This window comes from Halictus rubicundus, chromosome 1, assembly GCF_050948215.1.
Source record: "Halictus rubicundus isolate RS-2024b chromosome 1, iyHalRubi1_principal, whole genome shotgun sequence".
NCBI classification, from domain to species: Eukaryota; Metazoa; Arthropoda; class Insecta; order Hymenoptera; family Halictidae; genus Halictus; species Halictus rubicundus.
In genome coordinates this window covers 26,856,182-26,879,106 of record NC_135149.1, presented here as the reverse complement: position 1 = coordinate 26,879,106, position 22,925 = coordinate 26,856,182, and the positions used below count along the sequence as shown (strand labels likewise).

At 39.9% G+C, this 22,925-nt stretch overlaps 1 protein-coding gene across 5 annotated transcripts in view; it reads right to left on the bottom strand.

Moving 5' to 3' along the window:
• LOC143359213 (PTB domain-containing engulfment adapter protein 1) overlaps positions 1 to 22,683 on the bottom strand; it is a 57,608-nt gene extending 34,925 nt beyond the window's left edge. For 2 of the 5 annotated variants that reach the window (XM_076796996.1, XM_076797032.1), the window contains exon 1: positions 1,067 to 1,205. The gene's annotated coding sequence lies outside the window, so the exon portion shown is untranslated. Of the gene's footprint in view, positions 1 to 1,064; positions 1,208 to 22,531 lie in introns of those variants that run through there. The other 3 variants (XM_076797003.1, XM_076797021.1, XM_076797012.1) reach the window with 3 other exon arrangements.
• Positions 22,684 to 22,925: the final 242 nt, after the last annotated feature.

Here is a 22,925-nt window from a genome sequence, read left to right as displayed (position 1 = left end):
GTTTCTAATATTTTTGCTACTTAGAATTACACCTACCAATTTTCCTCATAAATGCATAAAATCCTAAAATCTCATAATCGATTTCGTCTCATCCAACTAAATAGACAAAAAGCCTCAATGACAAAACAAGTACAGAAAATATAATGTCCTAAAGTCTCATAATTAGACTGCGGATCTTTATGCAAAACAAAAATTTGTTACCTGAATTACAACGAACTGAAGTCAAATAGAAATTTATTTTCTTCCTTATTATGTTTAGCAGATTGGAAACAATATAATAGTATGCTTAAATTTTTCTAATATTTTTGCTACTTAGAATTACACCTACCAATTTTCCTCATAAATGCATAAAATCCTAAAATCTCCTAACGGATTTCGACTCACCCAACTAAACAGACAAAAAGCCTCAATGACAAAACAAGTACAGAAAATATAAAATCCTAAAGTCTCATAATTAGCCTTCTTTCTTATATTTTTGCTGCTTAGTATTACCCCTACCAATTTTTCTCATAAACACATCAAATCCTAAAATCTCATAATGGATTTCAACTCACCCAACTAAACAGACAAAAAACCTCAATAACAAAACAAGTACAGAAAATATAAAATCCTAAAGTCTCATAATTAGACTTCTTTCTTATGTTGTTGCTGCTTAGAATTACCGCTACCAATTTTTCTCATAAACACATCAAATCCTAAAATCTCATAACGGATTTCAACTCACCCAACTAAACAGACAAAAAACCTCAATAACAAAACAAGTACAGAAAATATAAAATCCTAAAGTCTCATAATTAGCCTTCTTTCTTATGTTGTTGCTGCTTAGAATTACCGCTACCAATTTTTCCCATAAACGCATAAAATCCTAAAATCTCCTAACGGATTTCGACTCACCCAACTAAACAGACAAAAAGCCTCAATGACAAAACAAGTACAGAAAATATAAAATCCTAAAGTCTCATAATTAGCCTTCTTTCTTATATTTTTGCTGCTTAGTATTACCCCTACCAATTTTTCTCATAAACGCATAAAATCCTAAAATCTCATAACGGATTTCGACTCACCGAAGGTTCAGCTCCCGGGGCTCCCTAATATCCAAGAGTGGGCGTGAAACGTGGTCAAACTAGCGACACATGCCCGAATCTCGCGACCGGTATGATCGATGGTGACAAAAAGGAGGAAAAGGAAAATGGTAGCCGATCGGAGGATGAAAAGTTGAAGGAACCCGAGCCACGCGACAGCTCGTGATGGACTGATCGACGCGCGCGTTTATTAACCGAATGAAACCGAAGCGAGCCCGGGACAAGAGAGACCGGGGCCTGGAAGTGGCGAATGGTATCGGTACAGGCCCGAGCGCGAACGATCTCGACCGACTCGACCGGCGGAACCAGTCGTGGGAGTCGGGAATCGGTGCTGTAGATTATTCGGTGGAACGAGAAGGAGGTCCGATATACGTGGTGGTACCAGCCACGGCCGAGACCATGGTCCTCCTCATCCACTTTCGTTCGCGTTCACGTTCGCGCTCGTGTCCGTGCGGGCAATTGATCGCCATTAGAGATGTCCCAACTGCAAGTTCCCCTTGAGCACCATCTTCATCCGTTCATTGTCTCGGTTCACCAGTTTACCTGGAATTCGTCGGCGTTATTTCGCTAATTCGACGGACTCCGAGTTGCTGAAGAGAACGGTGCAGCTTGGTGATAGGTTGCTGCATGGGCACGGTCACCGTGCGTCCTTTATTTCACCGCTCTGTCCTTGGGATTTGTCGGCCATAAATGGACTGCGGATCTTTTTGCAAAATAACATTTTTATACAATCTACAGGAGATAAGTAAAAATTTATATTGCTCATTAGTCACTCTTATATGTTAAAAATGGTATATCAATCTTTTTACCGTATTGAATTACACCATTTTTTGTCATGAATGTATAAAATCCGCGGTCTAGTTATAAATTACCGGTTATAAACTAATTATTTACCTAAACTTGGGCCTAGAGTTAATTCGAGTGAGTTATTCGGCAAAGAGGTCATTGAGTGATGACCTACTTTTAAAAACAAATTCAACGATTTCTCGGTTGTTGAGTGAAGAAGACATTGGGTCAAAAATGACCCGTTTTTAACAGCAACTTCGAGCACTCCTGAGTCGAGAAAATATCGAGTCAGGATTGTCCTGTGTCTAGAAGGAAAGTCAAGAAGACGTATAGTCGGAAATGTGCGATTCAAAGTAGTTTAAGCACAAATTTAAATAATTTTGGGTTGCTGAGTCACGAGCAGTGGGCAAAAAATGACCGATTTTTAAACGCACGAATTCCTGAATTATTTATTAAGGAATTGGAAATTTAATTCCTCTCCTATGTTACTAGAGTTTCACACGAGAAATGCAGAATGTTTAACAGTGACTTATTGTTACACACGTCGGATGCGATAGAAATGTTATCTTTGTGCATTTGTCACTTTATGTAATTCATCCACATGACACAGATTTCGATTAGCACTGTTGCCCCCTTAATTGCGAAACGAAAACATCCGTATTTGTTTGGGTTGATCTTGAGGCAATCATTTTTGAGAAACTCGATAGCATTTGGTTATCGGTGACCCCTGCAGCCAGTCAAAATATTAAATAAACATTTTTCCTTTTCGAGAGCGAAGTTATAGTAACACGTTGATTGCCGTGTGAGTTATATTTAGGATGAGCTGTGATTGGTCAAGAGGTTGAGTTAAACATCATGAATTGCATTCTCTGCGTAACGAAAATATGTGGCCCCAATGGTCAGTTTTCTTTTCTGATTTGACAACTAATATTTCACGCGAAGCAAGAATCATCGTAATCAACACTTTCTTTAACAAATTGCACGCTTTTTCTGGTGACAATTAATTTTTTCGTCGTCTGCGTTCTTCATTTACAAGATCGTCATCGCCATCTTTAAATTTCTCATGCCATCGACGTGCGAAACGTTTATTTACAGTATCTCGACCAAAGGGTTATCGTTAAATCATTTATTATAATTATCGTGTCGAATTTGATTTCATTTTTATTTGTATTACTCCATATGATCTTATTCTTCTTCTTCTCGATTCGATTTTAACGTTAATAATGCAGCACTAATGAAACTTTATGTATCTTTACAATATACACTTATGATTAATGAGCTGTCTTGATCCGTTTATTAATTGATCAGGTGTGAATCGCGTATTTTTTCCAAGTAATGAAAGTTATCTGCAAGCAAATCACTAGTAGTAGATGCAATTTCTTAAAGTTCAACCAGATCAAAATCATAAATTACGCTCTGACACAAAGATTTGGATACCTCCTCATCAAGCAGAATCTTGATTAGAAAGAATAAAGCATCATGCAATTCCTCCTTACGTAAATCATCTCATCAATTCGCATCAATCAATCTACAAGTCAATTTACAATTCGACTCTCTATGAACGTGAGCAGTCTAAAAACTAAAAAAAATGAAAGTAAACAATTCAGAAAAATCAGAACATACACGAAAATATTAATTCAGAAACACAACTTAAATCTCATAAGTGGCCTTCAAGTTTTTTGGACTTACGACAAAAATGAATGCAATTTAAAACAGTAGGAAAAATTTTTTAAATTTAAGAAAATCCTTGCAGTACAATTTATTTTATGATTACAATGACTGGAACTTCTTTGATGCCTATAATCTACTAGGAAAACTAGAAAATTTATATTTATTGTATAACCACCTGCTCTGTAAGAATGGCTAAATATTGACTACGATAAAATAGAATTTCATTTCAATTTAAAGGGAATTAATAACATACATATTTAGAAAATTCTGTTCTTCATCAGGAGTCTGACTCGACATTATCTACCTGGTTGCTATCTTTTACAATTAACTTAAAAACTTAGCATAAAAATCCGCAGACTACTCATAACAAATTCATGGCCCACCAGACACAATCTAGCCGGCAGACGAATATTACAATGAACAAACAATAACGAAATGAAGATCGACAGTCAAGTCCCGGATCGAAACGTATTCGCGATTCCATGCAGAATCTCCGCGACGATTCGCACCAAGGCCTCATTCTTTCAAGGAAGACTAATCACTCTAACGGAAGATCTGTTCTTTTCAAGAACCGATGACTGCTGTAACGATCCTGGACGGGGATAAAGGTCCGGTGCGCGATTCGAGGACTGCTGGCGAGCGAGAGATCCGAGACAGAATGGTGGTAATGGCGACAGAATGGAGGGAACGGAGACAGAAGCGCGATCGGTGATCGTAGATGATTCGATAGAATGAGAAGGGATAGGAGGATGGCGGTACCAGCCACGGTCGAGACCAAAGCTGTCCGTCCTCTTCTGTCGCGGATCATCGAGAGCGAAGGATAGCGCATTCTCGCGGCCATTTGTGTCTCAATCGACCGGCGATAACACCGTTTTTTACCGACTATTTCGATTATGAGCCAGCGATTTCCAGATCCCAATTCGATATTGCAATCTATGCAATCTATCTGCGCAGAATTTTTCATCCTGGAGCCCCGCAAAACGTCGAACAACTCCAATCGTGACAATTACGGTCACTTTTTTACGAGATAAAATTTTTCAAAGGCGTATTGAAGCTATTTTTACTTCGACTTCAGTGTCCAATGTTGTAAAAAGCTTTTTCTCCGTGATAGAGTGTGTGGAAGCAATTTTTATATGAGTCTTGAGTACTTGAAGCTGTAGGGACCATTTTCAATCCTTCACTGATCCATGAATATATTTTCAGGTGTAACAGCGTGTTTAAAATTATTCTTGGACTGCGGATCTGCAAAAATGTTCTGTATTAATTGCAGGAAACAGAAGTTATGTCAAAGTTTTGTCTCCCGATCAATTCATTAAGGATCAAGAAAAAGAGATCAACCAGGAACCGCAAACCCATGAAAAATGTATGCCTTCTCCCAGGTAAATCATTCTTCAGTATCGTCTTTGGTGCCTTCCAAAGAATCGTCTTTGGTCTTTGCACACTATCTTCACACTTCTAAAAAAAAAAGTTGCGTTTCCCAGTCTCCGAGTCTAGTCTGTCTAGGGCAAAGACCGCTCGAACAGATCTTTTTTCTTCGGGTTCTTCGAGACCGGAACTCGGTCAACCGCAACAAGTGCGAACGCGTAAGAGCCCGGGGAAAACGAGGGATTTCTCATTGTGCGACTCGGCATGCCGGTTCGCACGAAATCTCCGCGATCCTGTTACGTTCGGCGACGTTGCTACTTTCATGCCCGCGGATTTTGTAATTCGGCGTTTGTTTTCTCACGCGTCAGACGCGGATTGCGCTGGTCCCCGAGGCCTCGCGAGGAAGGAAAGACGAGGGTCCGTTGGAGGGACGGAAAAGAGAAAAGATCGAACATCCTGTCGCGATGTCTCGTCCTGAATTTCTCCCGGGGGTTTCATAAAGCCTCGGAAGTGGACAATTTTCGTGTCTATTCAGTGAAAACGCTCGGGGAGATAGTCGTCAGCTGGCATCCTCCGATTCGGAACGATCGAAATCTGGGTCCTTGAGCTCTCTGCCTTCGAGGGGACGCTGGAAACGACCGTGTCTTGAAATTACACTTGGTAAACTGGCCGTTCGAATCCCACAAATGTTAGGGGGACCCATGAGTAATCAATTATTTTGAAATCTAAAACAAACTTTGTAGTAAATTCAAGTTTTCATTTCTTAATTCGTTATATAATCTCCATGATTATCAAGGACTGTTTGCCATCTTTCCTGCAAATTTTCAATCCCCCTCTTACAGAGATCCAGGGTTCGTGAAGCAAAATATGACTCAAGGTGACTCCTTGCATCTTCTACAGAAGTGAATGTTTTATTTCTTAACACTAGAAACGTGACTTAGACTTATCCCTTTATAATAACAGCAAGATTGAATTTTCTCAGATGTCATACGATTTTTATGGTAACTTGTACTCCAAAGAAGAGATATATTAAAAAATTTCTCGTCAAAACGTTTTCATAATTTTAGTAATCGTGAAAGAAGAAATCATCCACCAGTCATTTTGACTGATTCGGTAGTTGTAGTGTTAAATAATGCTTCAGAGATCTGAAAAGATGATAATCAGAGGGAGCAATATCCGGTGAGTACGGGGGGTGCGGTAAAACTTCCCATTGCAATTCTTTGATTTTTTCCCGAGTGAGTTTCGCTGTACGGGGCCGGCCATTGTCAATTTTCAGTATTACACCTTCTCTGTGGACTAAAGATGCCCTCTTTTTCAATAGTTCTGAATACAGCCGTTGTAATTGCTGACGATACAACTCAGCAGTAACTGTTTCTCCAGGTTTCAACAACTCAAAGTGAATTATGCCACGACGATCCCACCAAATGCACCGTAACACCTTTCTAAGCGATAAGCTAGGTTTAGGTGTTGATATTGCGGTTAGATTTGCAGAAAGCTATTGCTTGGAACGCTTTATGTTGTCATAAAGAATCCATTTTTCATCTCCGGTAACGATTCTGCTAAGAAATGGATCTCTACGAAATCTGGATAGCAATGAAGTGCAAATTGATCGACGAATATTCTTGTTGGTCTCAGATAATTGATGCGGTAACCATGTTCCTTGCCTGTATGCCTCTCCCATTTCGTGTAGGTGCCTTTGTATAGTTGACCACGTGGACCCAAGGCTTCTCGATAATTCTTGTATACTTAATTTTGGATCAGCGTCCACTAGAGATTTTAGGGTGTCATTATCAAATTCAACTGGTCGTCCACTTCGAGGCCTGTCAGAGAGATCATAATCACCAGCAGCAAACCTTCTGAACCAACGTTGACACTCGTTGACCTTCAATACATCTCCATAATCATCGCAAATTTTCTTTGTTGTTACATTAAATTCCGCATGAAAATGAAAAAGTTTGCCACGACGAATATGATCCTCGGAAGGTACGTACGCCGACATTTTATTACAGAGTTGTAAAAAAAATTATACTTTTTAGAATATTTTGAACACAGGCTGCTTTACCGAAAGCTGTAAAAGAATACGTGTTTCCTCTTCAACGATCGGTACAGAACTAAAGGCAAAACAAATTCTGTGCAAATAATTGATCACTTATGGGTACCCCTTACTAACGTTCCACAGAATTCTAATCTACACATAGAAAATGAAATACCAAATGTAGAAAAATTTAGGTCCCAATTTTTCATCTACAGTAATTTCTCTTTATATGTCGCCAAGGCCTGGGTGATAAACGTCGCGGAATTATCCCCACTACCGCCGGGTATACCCCGTGAGGGACCCCAAAGCTCGACAGACCTCGCACGCCGAGGAGTGTAAACATAACACGGCTCAGGTACGTCTCCTGGACGATATATGACGCTGACAAGACCGGTTTTGTTGACAAGTATCGAAAATTCACTGTAGTCTTTCACTGTAATCTTCAAAATTCCAGCCCACTCGATAAACTTGACCTTCCGCGTCAAATCGCACATCTCAGTTTACTCGACGATAACGTAATCAACTTTAGAATATGTTTAATCTGCATAGCGCAGGCTGGAAATGTAATTGTCGCGCCAATTAGCGGAATTTCCAGGGAATCGACGTAACAGTGACGCAACGAGGTAAACCAACACCGAATCCCTGGACATGATATCGCGGAAAAAATAATGGAATCTGTTCGAACGCGAGATAGCTGTTCGCTCCTCTGTTTCCACGTGTGTCGGTCAAACGTCACCGGCTAGAACGTGAACGTGAAAGAAGCGGACAGGTTTTAGGTATGATTCATCACGAGACGGGGAACCGGTTTTTTTCGCATATGCCTCCTCTCATTCGTTTGTACGTCCGAGCGACAAAGACAGACGCGGTTGCACAATTTTTGTTTTGATCGTCTTCGGCGAACGTCAATTTCACGGTGGATCCTCTCGTTGGCAAACAACTGCTACCTGAACTTCAACTGGTTTCTGTCGATTCTTTCTTGCAGTACAGTGAATTCTCGATGTATGTCAACGACACGGGTCTTGCCAGCGTCATGTATCATCCAGGAGCAGAGCTGTGCAGAATTACAGTTGAACTACTCCAGGAATTATAATTTACTGAAAATATAAATGAAAATTTACATAATTCAGTTACAACTTTACACGAACGTAGTGTGCGTGTGTGTGTACATAGCTTTTAAATTGGCTAGTAGATCTCCAGTAGAAATCTACAGCTAGAAATCTACAGGGTCGATGAACTGGAAACGGCTCTTTATTTCAACGAAAAATAGAGCTACCTTTGGGAATTTTTTTTTACGGAACTAGCACAGATATCAAATTCAAATTTTGTGGGTTTGTTTATCGATCCTTGAAGAGTGTATACAATTTTTTCTGTAAGAAAATAATAATGTTGTTGGAAGTTAGAGCGACGGTTATCGTCGGAAGTACCTCGAACGTGATATAACAATACTTAATTTAAGTATAACAACTAAAAATGAAATAGAGCCTAGAGAAGATGATTTCACCTCTAGTAGAATATCTTTAAACAAGAGCAAAGTAGAAGAGCACACAAGAGATTAAAACATTCAGTTGAAAAGAATTGAGAAATCGCTCGAGCACAATGCGATCGACAAAATATTGACAATCTTCTGTAAATATTTCGCTTGGGTACACAAGATCGAGCAGCACAGCTAAGCACACTCTGCGAGTGTTGCCCGAGCGAGTGTTGCCGATGCAAGTGTATATTGTTCAATCGAAAGCGGCACGAATCGTTTTATGTACCAGAGTGTGCTGGATGCTCAATAAATTCTTGCCGCTTTTCTATGTACGGTGTATGCATGCACCGGCACGAATCATTCGAGCAGAACGCGCCAGCAATTTTATCACTCGTGTGTACACACCGGGAGCGATTTACCCGTCTCGTCGATCTTTTTGGAACTTTCTCGAGTTCCGGTTTCACTGCTGCCTACTGCCCGGACAATGCTCAATTGCTAGCGAACTCGTCTTGGACAGTGGATACGCGCGAAAGCAGGGAAAGTATATCTCGATTCACTATGCTTGACACACATATTAGTGGGCGACGCATAGCCGCGTATGCATGGCTGAGATCGTTGCTGGAGAGATCATCCAGCGGCAGGTTCAACACGGAATCGCTTCGAAATTAGATTCGTGGGGCATTCGTATTCCTAAAATGAGACAATGCCATTTATTAACCCTTTGCACTCGAAGCTATTTTAACTCCATAAATTGCACCATTTTCGTATGTATACCATGAAAAAATATATATAGAAGATAAATATTTTAGGTCGGAAGAAATGTTTCGTTTTAATTTACTCGTACAGTACTGAAATGTTTATTAATTGATTAAATAGAAACAGATTTAATAATGTAAAAAATATTTTGAGTAACCATATAGGAATTTTTAGTGGCGCCTTACAGTCGCCATTCGAGTGTTAAATCTCAGCGATTCAAATAAACCATGAATACTCATTTTGGAAACGAAATTGTTTCTCGGAGACTATTCCCCAATATTTTCGATAGTTATAAATTTTCTGTAGTACTTGTGTTCAATTTCGCCTCGTGTAATGAAAACACACTTTCTTCCTCTTTCAAGCTAGCAACTCAATTACCGCGGTTATCTTCAGCCACTAATTTAATTCAGTCATTTTCTCTTATCCTCCAGAGCTACTTTTTTCATTTCACAAGACAAAAGAAACTCGGTTTTGTGTCTGGCTCGAGGTGAGAGTTGCTTTTCTTTTATTTTTCGAGCTGGGGGCCGCGTGAGAAGGAGGAAGAATTCCTCTGGAGAAAGAGATCTGCCTGCATATAGATCTAGAAACCCGTATCAGATGCTACAGACTGTTCCATAATTAATACCTGACCGGGAACCAATTAACACTTTCAGTAGCACGTATGACGCCAAGCTTGAAGATTAATTTTTGCTACAATCCATCAATTGAAGTACTTTATGAGTACCTTTACGATTAGATCATTTCGGATCCTTAAGAGCCAAAGATAGTCACGTGACTTTTGCAGAGTTTTGCATAATTTCCGTTCACAGCCTTCAGCCACTGACTTAAGATCCGTCTTGGTCTTGATCCGACGGGTCCTAAGTCTGTGACTAAACTTGTCACAATTTTTGCTCTGTATTATCAATATCATGAATTCTGACGTCAGAAACGTGCTTCAAGTTTTTGGCTTTGTTTCGCAGAGAATCGAAACAAAATATAGCTCAATTTGTAGCCGGAGATATTTTCTAGCCCGCGCTACTTCTCGATTTCATCCAGAAAACTCATCCAATGGCATAAAAATGCTTGGATTCCGCGGCATGCGCATCGTCAATTCTTGGCCTACTTCTAACGCTTATGTTACCAAATATCAGCATAATCTCGTCAGCTCATGACCAGCGTGCGCTAGATTGAACATTCCTCTTTCGAACGAGCCCTTTCCCAGCGAAAAATATTCTCATATAAGGACGAAAAGTTGAGCCTTGTAAAACCATTTTTCGCCTATTTTTGTCGGTAACGTGGTCACTCTACCTTACCGCGAATCTATCTTAAGCTGTGTCGACACTGAAGAAAAAATCGCCGTTTTTACCAAATAAAAGAAAAGAAAGAAAACAACAAGGGGCAATAAAAATTCGCTGGATGTTGCTTCAGTGTCCAAGCTTTATGCAAAACAGAAATTTCCAAACGGAAGAGCCGAGCTCCTTTTGTTTCAGGAAAGAGTCCTCAACAAATTGGATGAATTTTCTGGTTTCAGGTGGAATTTGTTACTGGATTGCTGATAGTTTCCGTATCGATTGCAATGAATTCCATCGGAATCATTAAGCGTGTAGCAAATCGGATCGGTCGTTGGTCTCGGTGGAATAAGTTTCAATAACGATTACGAAGCAGGGAAATGGCCGTCTACGGAAACTCCGGTCTCTCCAGTCTCTCTCAATAATCTTCGTTTACGTATCGCTGACGCGGAAATTATACGTGGTAAATCTATCAATTCCGTTCCACGGACTCTTCCCTCTTCCGCGATAGTGATCGCTGGTGAATCGCGGGTCTGGAACCCTTGCCAGCATATCAATTACGCGAATAATTGAACGACCGCGGGTCTCTAGGCTTCGAGCTGTTCCCATGTTTCAGTAAATAATTGAGAAAACCTTGTGTAGACCGACGACGGCTTTACAAACGATTCGGCCCACCGAAAAAAGAAAAAAACCATAGACAGTGAATTCTCGATTTATGTCAACAACAGCAGACATACCCGAGCGGTGTTATGTTTACACTCGGCGTCCGAGAACTCTTCATGGCTCCTCGTGGGGTATACCCCGTAGTGGGGATAATTCCGCGACATTTATCATCCAGGTCCTGGCGACATATATAGAGAAATCACTGGAATAGCGTTGCAGGTTTTTAGAATATTTGCGACTATAGCCTTTTCCTCCTAGACACAAATTCCTGAGAGGTGGCGACGAACCGAGGACGCATTTTTTCTCGAAAATCTGAAAATTCAAGCGTCTGTAGAAACTTTGAAAAATTTTTTTCGTGACTGAAACCACCATGGATTTAAAGGTTGGCGCTTCCTCTTTGCAAAGACTCCTTAACAATTGAAGTAAGTCTGTGTCCTTTTCAGTCTACTCGATTGGCTTACGAAAAGCTCGAATTTTATCCGATTTCATGAGAATATCTTGAGTACGATTTTCTATTTAAACAAATTCATGAAACAATGACACGTCCGAAGCGAACGATCACAGACATTATGCGGCTTCCCCCGAAGTACCTGTATTTTTTAAACGGGTGAACTCCCGAAGTTAAAATTTTATATGTGGGGTCCTTGCGCATTATTCATAACATGCTCCAAATTTCATATCGATCGGGCACCGGCGCCTTTCGGAATAATATCCTTAATTCCAACTGTTTTACAGAAACGACTGACTGCGCGTCGCAAGAAAGCCGACAGAGTCCTGGTTTCTTTTCCAGCGCAACATTGTACGCTGTCCGGAACGGTACGGGACCGATTCGCAAAAGGGGGAGCCATTGTTGTGGTAATCGGCACCCTTGCGTGTAATAGAGCCGTGGACGGTAACGGATCTATGCGTATGAGTCGCGGGGAAGCCGGCGCGTGTGTGCGCGTGTAATTAACGCCGCGCGTTAATGGCCAGGCCGGGGAATAGGATTTCCGTGTTTGTAAAAGGGCGACGCACCGATTCTGGATACCGGTGCACCTCTTCGCGTTTTATTCGTCGGAATGGCCGTCGTTTTTTTACCGTCTCTTACCCCGGCACTGCCATCGGCGGAGCCTTCCATCCGCGAATCACCGTGACAAAAACGCCGGCACGACGCATTAATTACAACCGCTCTTCCCGTACACCGTGCACGTAATCAGCTGGTCCCTCCGACCATGCTCTTGACCGCCAGCAGCCTCTCTGCCCGCATTTTTGGTGCGCCAACATTGTGTCGACCAGCGACGGGTCGATGCCACCTTGTGTACCGGGTGCACCGTTTTATCGGCACTACCGTTTCTTCGATTATGCCCCCATCTGTGCGTACGGCTCGGTTTTTTACTTCCTGACAATCCTTGATCGCCGCAATTTAGCTAAAATTATTTACAACTATTAACAGGAGAAATAAATTTCTATTCATCCTCTCTCTCTTGCAAGCGATACATAAATATTTTATTTTGCATACGGATCCTCGGTCTAATGATAAGTTACCTCAAAAGTGGCAAAAAGTAATAAACCAGAATGGAAAATATGTTATTAACCAGTCAACTGTGTTTGACGAGTATACTCGTCATGAAGAAATGGCAATATTTTGTGTCATGACGAGTATACTCGTCAAAACAGCTATAATTCAAACAGCGGTTAATTTTTGCGACGCAACTTAGGTACACATTTTTCAAAGAGGTCGCGACAGCTAACTGGTTCAATAAATCCATGAATGAATATCTCAATTTTCACAGATTTCTCAATGTACAGCATTTTCAAGAAGACACGCGTCTTCAGTTTCTCGCCCGCTACGTCACGAAAAAAAAAAATCTTAAAATGAACGATTATGAACCTAGAGAAAAATATCACAGCTTAAATATAGGCCATTTTTCGAGAATCGGGTATTTAACAATCAAATACTCCTGGGATCTATAAACTTTTCTTCTAACTTCTACTTCAACAAACTTCGTAGGTCCCAGGAACTTTGCAGTAACTCATAAAGAACAAAAAAAGAATTGCAGAAAAATTCGCGGACGAAGAGAACACAACTTCAGAAATCGTTTTCAAATTCGCAAGGTTAACCGCGCGAGTCACGTGCAGATAACAGTGGCACTATCTCAATGCAAAGGATCCTCGGTGCGTAGATCTCTGCGATCCATAGAGTCCCCGAGGCGTGTTTGCCATTCCGATCGGCGAATAGCACGCAGAGCTCGCGAGCTGCTAAAGGAAGATCCTTTCTTCCGGAGCGTGGATAATCGGCACCCGATATCTCGTCGTCGTCTGGTTCGTTTTCATACGCACAAGCGTCTAATTACATTGTACACCGCGAGCTATGGCTGACGAGTGAATAATTAATTATGCGAGCTCGGATGCCGGCTGGCCGATGGTACGTGTCTTGTGTAACGATACCGCGGAAACAATTCTCAGATGCAGCACGTGGCCGGCTCTCGTCCACGTTGCCAATGATCGTCATCCCGTCATGATCATCGCCATCCACGACGGACACCACGATGAAGATTCAATAATTTCTATGCATGGATATTTCATACGAATCGCGACGTTTAATGATTTAATCGATTTATTACGCGGCGAGTCGCGCTCGCGGAAGTCGGCATTCTTGCATTCAACGATTTATGAATTATTGTTCGAAGAATTGTGTTTGCAGGTTCGCATTGAATTATTGAAGGAGTCTCGACGTTAACAATGCAGAATTTATTCCAAGACTCGCGGTGTTTCTATTCGGAACAGCTAAAAACAGCTTTCTACGTACCGTGAGCGTCGGTATTTTTTAGTGACGAAACTAGGGGACGTATGAAATTGTAACTTTGCTAGTTGTGATTTATCAATCTTTGAGGAGTGTACACAAATTTTTCCATGCAGAAAAAATCATTGCTTCTGAAGTTACAGCGATTTTATCGGGGCGCGTTCAGGAAAACCGAAGCAGAGCTCCAAAAGATTGTGTATTGAGGACAATAATGGACGTATCGAAATCAAACTTTCCGGGTTGATTTATCGATCTTTCAGGAGTATACAAAAATTGTTTCGTGCAGAAAAAATCATTAGTTCCGGAGTTATAGCGATCTTATCAGGGCGCGTTCAGGAAAACTGAAGCAAAGAGTTCCAAAAGATTTTTTATTGAGGAAAATAATGGACGTATCGAAATCAAACTTTCCGGGTTGATTTATCGATCTTTCAGGAGTATACAAAAATTGTTTCGTGCAGAAAAAATCATTAGTTCCGGAGTTATAGCGATCTTATCAGGGCGCGTTCAGGAAAACTGAAGCAAAGAGTTCCAAAAGATTTTTTATTGAGGACAATAATGGACGTATCGAAATCAAACTTTCCGAGTTGATTTATCGATCTTTCAGGAGAATACAAAAATTGTTTCGTGCAGAAAAAATCATTAGTTCCGGAGTTATAGCGATCTTATCAGGGCGCGTTCAGGAAAACTGAAGCAAAGAGTTCCAAAAGATTTTTTATTGAGGACAATAATGGACGTATCGAAATCAAACTTTCCGAGTTGATTTATAGATCTTTCAGGAGTATACAAAAATTGTTTCGTGCAGAAAAAATCATTAATTCCGGAGTTATAGCGATCTTATCAGGGCTCGTTCAGGAAAACTGAAGCAAAGAGTTCCAAAAGATTTTTTATTGAGGAAAATAATGGACGTATCGAAATCAAACTTTCCGAGTTGATTTATAGATCTTTCAGGAGTATACAAAAATTGTTTCGTCCAGAAAAAATCATTAATTCCGGAGTTATAGCGATCTTATCAGGGCGCGTTCAGGAAAACTGAAGCAAAGAGTTCCAAAAGATTTTTTATTGAGGAAAATAATGGACGTATCGAAATCAAACTTTCCGAGTTGATTTATCGATCTTTCAGGAGTGTACAAAAATTGTTTCGTCCAGAAAAAATCATTAATTCCGGAGTTATAGCGATCTTATCAGGGCGCGTTCAGGAAAACTGAAGCAAAGAGTCCCAAAAGATTTTTTATTGAGGAAAATAATGGACGTATCGAAATCAAACTTTCCGAGTTGATTTATAGATCTTTCAGGAGTATACAAAAATTGTTTCGTGCAGAAAAAATCATTAATTCCGGAGTTATAGCGATCTTATCAGGGCTCGTTCAGGAAAACTGAAGCAAAGAGTTCCAAAAGATTTTTTATTGAGGAAAATAATGGACGTATCGAAATCGAACTTTCCGAGTTAATTTATCGATCTTTCAGGAGTGTACAAAAATTGTTTCGTGCAGAAAAAATCATTAGTTCCGGAGTTATAGCGATCTTATCACGGCAAAAGATTTTGAACCTGAATCGCTGCCATGATTGGACTTGAGATGAATAAATATGTGATTAAAATGAAGCAGAGTCTAACTGAAGATTTTAAATTTCGGTAAAAATGATGGTTAGTTTTTTAAATGGAGAGTTTGATTTTTTTTTAAGCCATCGAGACGAGGTCTTTTAATGGATAAAGTTTTAAGCGCACCGAAAACAATCTCAATTTGATTGGGATTGTTCCGAGCGTGTTTGTAGTTGATTACAGGCAAGATACCAGAGGCTGAGACCTCAATGTTTTCGGTACAACGGCAGATAAGGCGTGGCTCTGCGAAATATGATTAACAGAATTACGAAAAGTATGGTAATTGCCACCGTGTACAGCTAGCTAAAGACTACCAGCAGCGTGTCTACATCCTCGAAACCTTTACGTAAGTAATGCTATGTTAACATGCTTTGAGATTACCTCCGCTGATTGACCATTATCTGGATTGATCATTTCGTGCATAAGATCTCGAATTTTGGCCGACGTCACGACCTGTAGTAAATTATTTTTTAAATCTCTTCGTATGACCTTCTGTTGACTGAACAAAAAAAAATTGTAATTGACGCAATAAGGTACCATTTTTATCGTTGATGATCTAAACAGAAATAAGTGATGATTGACAGAGCAACTTACCATTTTTATTACCGATGACGTAGACAAAATAAATGGCTATTCACAGAGCGAGGTACGGGAGAAAGAAAAATAAATGGTAAGTAATAGAGCAAGTTACTATTTTTATTATCAACCTATTAACAGAGAAAAGTACCATTTTCGTTAGAGAACTATGTAAGAGAAGAAATGTTTGTTAACAGATGAAGGTACCATATTTCATCCGCAGAATTTAAAAACAATAAAACACCGTTCATGAGAGAAAAGTGCCATTTTTCCTCCATCAAAACCTTCAACTAATAATTCATCAAATTTTATTCTTTTTCTAGTCCAAAAAAGTGAAAATGTTTTTAAAAAGACAGACGTTAGATTCATACCAGAATGCACTTTCAATTAATATACTTGATTATACATCACACTTAAATGCAATTTGAATTAAAAATAGCACCGAACGTCTCAGAACTCGTTACAAAAACAGTTAAAAACTGGATTCCTGAGCGGAAGAAATAATGTCAGGGGTTTTACACGGCACGACTGAATATCCACTACCTAATTAAAGCTTCTAGGAATTACTATAGAACGCGTGACATCGTTACAGAATAAGGTCCCCCAGAAAAGGCCCGACGTTCCCAAAGTAAAAACTTTTCCCCCAGGTAGCAGGTCCCCTAATTCCTAGAAACGCTGCACCAGAAATATTCTCACGTGTCCATCGGGTGAGTTCTTCAAATCGGGAACAACATGTCCCTACGAACAAAAGACGCCGCACGAAATCCGCAAAGTATCAACAAACTTTACTGTACGGACGCTGTTACACGTTTCGACGAGTCACGTAATGGACAGGCCAATGGGTGGAAACACGTTACATCAACCACTTTGTGAGTTTCGTGTTCACTGAGAAATTAAACGCTAGAATGATTTTGCACGGAGCGCCTCTGACGTAACGATCGCCATTCACGATGGAAAGAAGAAAAGAAAATTGTTCTGGGGCCATTTAGCACTTGGCTGTAAACGCGGCGCTCGAAATAGCCGAAGGATCCTGCGAATTCATCGTCCATTCTTCATTTTACCCATCATTTAACCACCCCTGAACATCCTTTTGTCCTTCCGAATAATTCGCTAAAACAATAAATGGTAACACAGATATACAAGACCTTTACAATCGCGTTCAAGTTGTTTAGGGTAAGGGACCCAATTACTGTGGGGGCAATTACTGTGCTTATATTAATTATATTTACTTTTAAAGCATAATGAATATTAAAAAGGAGCGTAATACATTAACCGATTTTAATGAAAAAAAAATAATGTATCTTTTTTAATATTCATCATACTTTAAAAATAAGTATAATTTACATGAAGCACAGTAATTGGGTCCCTTACCCTAGTATGGAACAATCGCGTTGAAGATCGCAATAAAGCTTTGTTATCTGTAAAGTTAAATTATAATGGCCAGACTGCAAAAAATTGTCAATTCCAACAAACTGTAACAAAATAAAAATTCATTTCCTTTCTTAACTACGTGTGTGTGTGTGTGGATCTCGACTACCTATTGCCTCTGACTGTGTACTCGCTAGTATGGGTCAGGCGAGACCCAGTCACCGGCAACTACGGTCCGTCGTGCGAGGGTTAACAAGTTTAATAAATTGAAAATGGTATAACTCAGTTTTGTCGTAAAATTTTGTCTAATAATGGTACTTCAGAGATTTATTACACGTTATTCGACGAATTACTATAGTTAAATTGTTGGACTCCTTCGTTGAAGATGAACAATCATGTTCAGATTAATTGTAAAATTGAATGAGACTGTTCAACATTGTTCACGATCAGGATGTTTATGCAAAATAAAAATTTTCTGCATCATTTAAAAGGGGCTAGAACCAAATTTGTTTCTTTCTCCAATAATTTTAATAAACTGTTGATAATGTTCCCGATTCTGTCATATCCCGTTTATATTTTCCAGTGTCTCATATTTTTGCGCCGCCCTAGTCATAAATAATAATTCAACGTATCTACAGGAGAGATACAATGACTTCTCTATATATGTCGCCAAGACCTCGATAATAAACGTCGCGGAATAATCCCCACTATCGCGGGGTATACCCCGTCAGGGGCCCTGAAGCTCGAGAGGCCTCGCACGCCGAGGAGTGTAAACATAACACCTCTCCTAGACGATATATGACGCTGGCAAGGCCGGTGTTGACATACAGTGACTCCCATAAATATTCGGACACTAGGTATAACTAACTTTATGATTTAATAATTCGTTTGTTGATAAAGCAATCGCCCTGGAAATTGTTTCTAGCAATAAAACATTTATTAAGGATGATAAACATATATAATTTATTTGAAGAATATATATACGTTTCATAATAAAAATTATTAAACGAAATAATGGACCATTTGTGGCTCACAAAAATATTCGGACACGTATTATATTTCTCTGGCAATCGCCTTCTGGGGACGCGATATTCCAAGAACGGGAAAACGTTTGTTTACAAACAGAATCTCGTGGACCATTAGATGTCCATGCCACCTCACTACTGTCAGTAGTTAACGTGAATTCGTTCAAAATGGGTCGCAAAGGAAAGAATACGAGTTTCGATGTGCGACAGCTTGTAATTTTTCATCGAGAAAAAGGAAAAACCTATCGCGAAATTAGTGCAATGCTTCGTATAAGTAAGAGTACTGCTGCAGATGTCTGTCGACGATTTTATATTGAGAATCGCATTGATTCTATTCCGCAAACTGGAAGACCAAGTCTCTTATGTACGAGGGAGAAAAGCAAAATTATTCGGAAAGTGAAAAAAAATCCGCGCTTAAGTGCTCCAAAACTAGTTAGTGAGCTATTAGGAGAAAGCTCCAAAAATGTTTCAGCCGAAACAATTCGGAGAGTGCTGAGGCAAGCTGGTTACAATGGAAGAGTAGCTAGAAAGAAACCATTTATCAACGAAAAGAATATTGATAAACGAAAAACCCTTGCAAGAGAGCTAATTTCTAAGGATGAGACATGGTGGAAGGATGTCATATTTGCTGATGAAAGTAAATTCAATCTGTACAATTCCGACGGAAGAACTATGGTGTGGCGGAAAGCGAATAAAGAGTTTAATTTTGAAAATACAAGAGGTACAGTGAAACACGGCGGAGGCAGCGTAATGGTCTGGGGTTGCATTTCGTCATATGGAGTCGGTAACCTAGTTTTTATTGACGGTATCATGGACAAAAATCATTATTTAAATATACTCAAAAATAATTTAATTCAAAGTGCTGAAAAAATGGGGCTTAATAATACTTTTAAGTTTTACCAAGACAACGACCCCAAGCACAAGTCACGTATTGTGCAAGAATTTTTATTATACCGCTGCCCCAAAATTCTTCATTCGCCGCCCCAATCACCGGACCTTAATCCTATCGAGAATTTATGGGATGAATTGGATAGAATAATTCGAAAAACCCCAATTACATCGATAGCTGAATTAAAACAAAGACTTGCAACTGAGTGGTCGAATATAACTGTTGAATATTTAAAAAAAATTACAAACAATATGCCAAACAGGTTAAGACATGTTCTTAAACAAAATGGTTATGCCACGAAGTATTAAACAAATTTTGTAATGCTAAATTACATTATCTAAATTGAAAAATTAATATTGTCCGAATATTTTTGTGAGCCAAAAATGGTACATTATTTCTTTTACTAATTTTTATTATGGAATTTATGTACATTTTTCAAATAAATTATTTATGTTTATCAACATTAATAGATCTTTTATTGCTAGAAACAATTCCCGGGACGATTGGTTTATTAACAAAGGAATTATCAAGTCGTAAAGGTAGTTATAGCTAGTGTCCGAATACTTTTGGGAGTCACTGTATATCGAGAATTCACTGTAATCTTTTTCCAGATCCAATGGAGAGCGTCTGAAATTGCCGTTTGGCTGTTGTTTCGGATTCTGTTGCTTGCCCACGACCACGGGTCAAGAATTTTGGCACGCAGAAGGTGTAAAAAGGCGGAAGTGCAGGACAAACGTGAAAAGAAACTCAGGATGAAGCCGAAAGCGAGCATAGTGGAACTCGAGTGCTGAGCGGAGCGCTTAGTGGGCGTTCGCGCGATATGAAAAGTTATCTGCGGCCGTCGACGTGCTTGAATTTTATTAAACGACAAGCACGGTAAACGATCTCTCTCGGTACAAGCAATGGTACCAGTTCGTCGAATCAGTTACGACGAAAAGGGTAGCCGAGAGAGGCGGGTACCGGGGCTCTCTGAGCCCACGTACCGTGCCGTTTGTCGTGACATCGGATACATTTTCGCCGCACGAATACGAAATAAGTTAACTGTGACACAAGCCACGGGTACCCACAATACTCTGCCGGCTACCAAGAGCCTTTATGACGTACCACGGTATTCAACATCTCCCGTTGCGTCCTTGGGGCGATTCGACACGCGACAACGGAAGCTCGATTTTGACCGTTCAGACCGTTCCCCAATGTTTACATGGGTTAGGCGAACGTTATCGTGATCTTAGATCGTCGATCGAGATCCGTGGAATCAGGAACGTTGCGGTATTTCGTACCCGTTTTGTTTCTCTAAGCCGGCAGGACACATTTTCACTCTGAGTTAAATTACAGATTTTTCATTTTGGCAACCATTTCAATCATATGTTCGAAATTATCTAATCACGGTTGGACTGTTTTTTGTATTATATTTAAATTATAAGGAAAGTATTACCATCCGTTTAAATGGCGATTAAATTCATTACTTAATGACCAGTTTGATTAATGACTAGTTGATATTAATTAATATGTGTACTATCAACAGATATTGTTACGCAATGCTAATTTATGTAAGCCTCGCAAGGTCCGAAAGGACAAAAGAGATATCGATAAATAATTTATTTACCTCGGATACCTGTTATTTGTTGCAATATTCTTCTGCGACGTATTTTTCTTAATTTTGGCATAAATAAATGCCTCAGCTTTTGGTAAACAAGCGCGTAACTCATTCTGTACATGCACGCTTGTGCTACTATAAGCAAACATGCTTCTATATTGTTGTTTTCATATTACAATTTAAGAAATCAGAATTTGAATATTTATAACAAAAAAGGTATAATCAAAATAATTGTGATATGCTGAATTTAAGTATTCCGAATAAGTATAATGAAAACTATTTCGAGAGACACAATTAGAAAGTTCATTAAAAAAAAAAATGTAATAAAAGTTATTTATGCATGCACTATTTAAATATTCGCAAAAAATTGCCTTGCTTGCCAGAAACTAAATGTAATAAAAACGATTCAAGCACGCACAATTTAAATATTCATGAAAAAAATGTAGGTATGATGAAAACAATCTTGCCATGCATAATTCAGGGGACACATCAGGAAAACTTTCGATTCAATTTCGCTTAAAAACTGACAGCCAACGACAAACTATTACCATTACAAATCAGCGATCTCCAATCTTAACAAGTATCATGATTCGACTAAATAAATTGATTTGTCGAATGCCTAAAAAATTTCTCATAAAAACATTTTTACAATTTTAGTAATTCTAAAAAAGAAATTAGAAATCAATCATTCGGTAGTTAAACCTGCAACAGCGGAGTCCGGGTCCGTTTTGACCCATAAAATAAAAATTCTCATTCAACTACACAGTTCCTGGCGAATTAATTAAATGAACAGCTGCTGCATTCGAAACAACAGAAAGATTAACGTGTCCACAAGTCGTGCCTTCGAGAAATGTTTTTAGAAAATCGATCAATAAATCAGTATATTTATAAGAATGCCGTCTTAGGGCCGACGAGGCCCCACTCGAAATGCTAATGACTCTTTAATGATAATGTAACCGTGGACTTGGATGAAATTGTACCATCACATTTCCATTAATCCTTTCGACAGAAATACATATTAAATAGAATTAACTGGAATCGTTGCATTTCTAAAGCAGATTTCGAAGGTCCGCTAAAATGGATTAATGCTAAAGCCCGGGTGGAGGCAAAGCACGCATGGCACACAGATCGCAGAAGCGCGAATCGTTTGAAACCAGTCCTGTGCGTGCGGTGGAAAAAAACGGATAGCGCGACCAACAAAACAGTTTTCATCTGGAATCACCCGTGTCTACATATACATATATACGAGAGACCTGTGATCGCCTTCCAGAGCCGAAGGAGCGTTGCATTTGCCAGCCTGTGTCCAGGGATCACGGGCAGACCTTTGCGTTTACCTCTTTTCCGACTAGGTATCCTCTGTCTCCGTTGCCTTTCGCTATTCCGCGGCGGCGCGCGTAAAAATACCGAAATAGAAAGTCTCCCCGGTTAAAAACTTTTCCCTTGATATCCTTTCTCGTCCTGTTTCGCCTCCTTTCTTCCCTTTCTTTTCCCCCTTGTCCTGGGCCCGTAATCCCCGTGGGACCAACACCGGCTACGTCGGGCCCGGGATTCGATTCCGGCCCGAGATTCGCAAAACAATTAGAAATAAAGTTCCACTCACCGACAATGAATTGGTGTGCGCGACGTCGCCGACTGACGTTTCTACCAGCGTCGTCCGCTTTCCCTGAACGTAATCCACCTGTTCCGACAGCACAGAAACCACCGATGCGAATGAGAAAAAGTCTGCTTCAGAGTCCAGGCGGGCCTGGAGAGCAGACAGACCCCTCTAGCGGCCATCGAACGCAGAACCGCCATCTTCGATCATGCCGTGTGGCCATGTCACAGAGGCATACAGGAACAAACATTCTATATGCGTTTTCGTGACCCGATTTTCCTCGAGAGACCCATTACCATTCGCTTATCACGCCCGACGTTACCGATAATTCATAAATTCGACGCTGATCTGCATAAATCTGGTGGGCGGGCGAAAGAGCATGAGTCAAGATCACTAATTG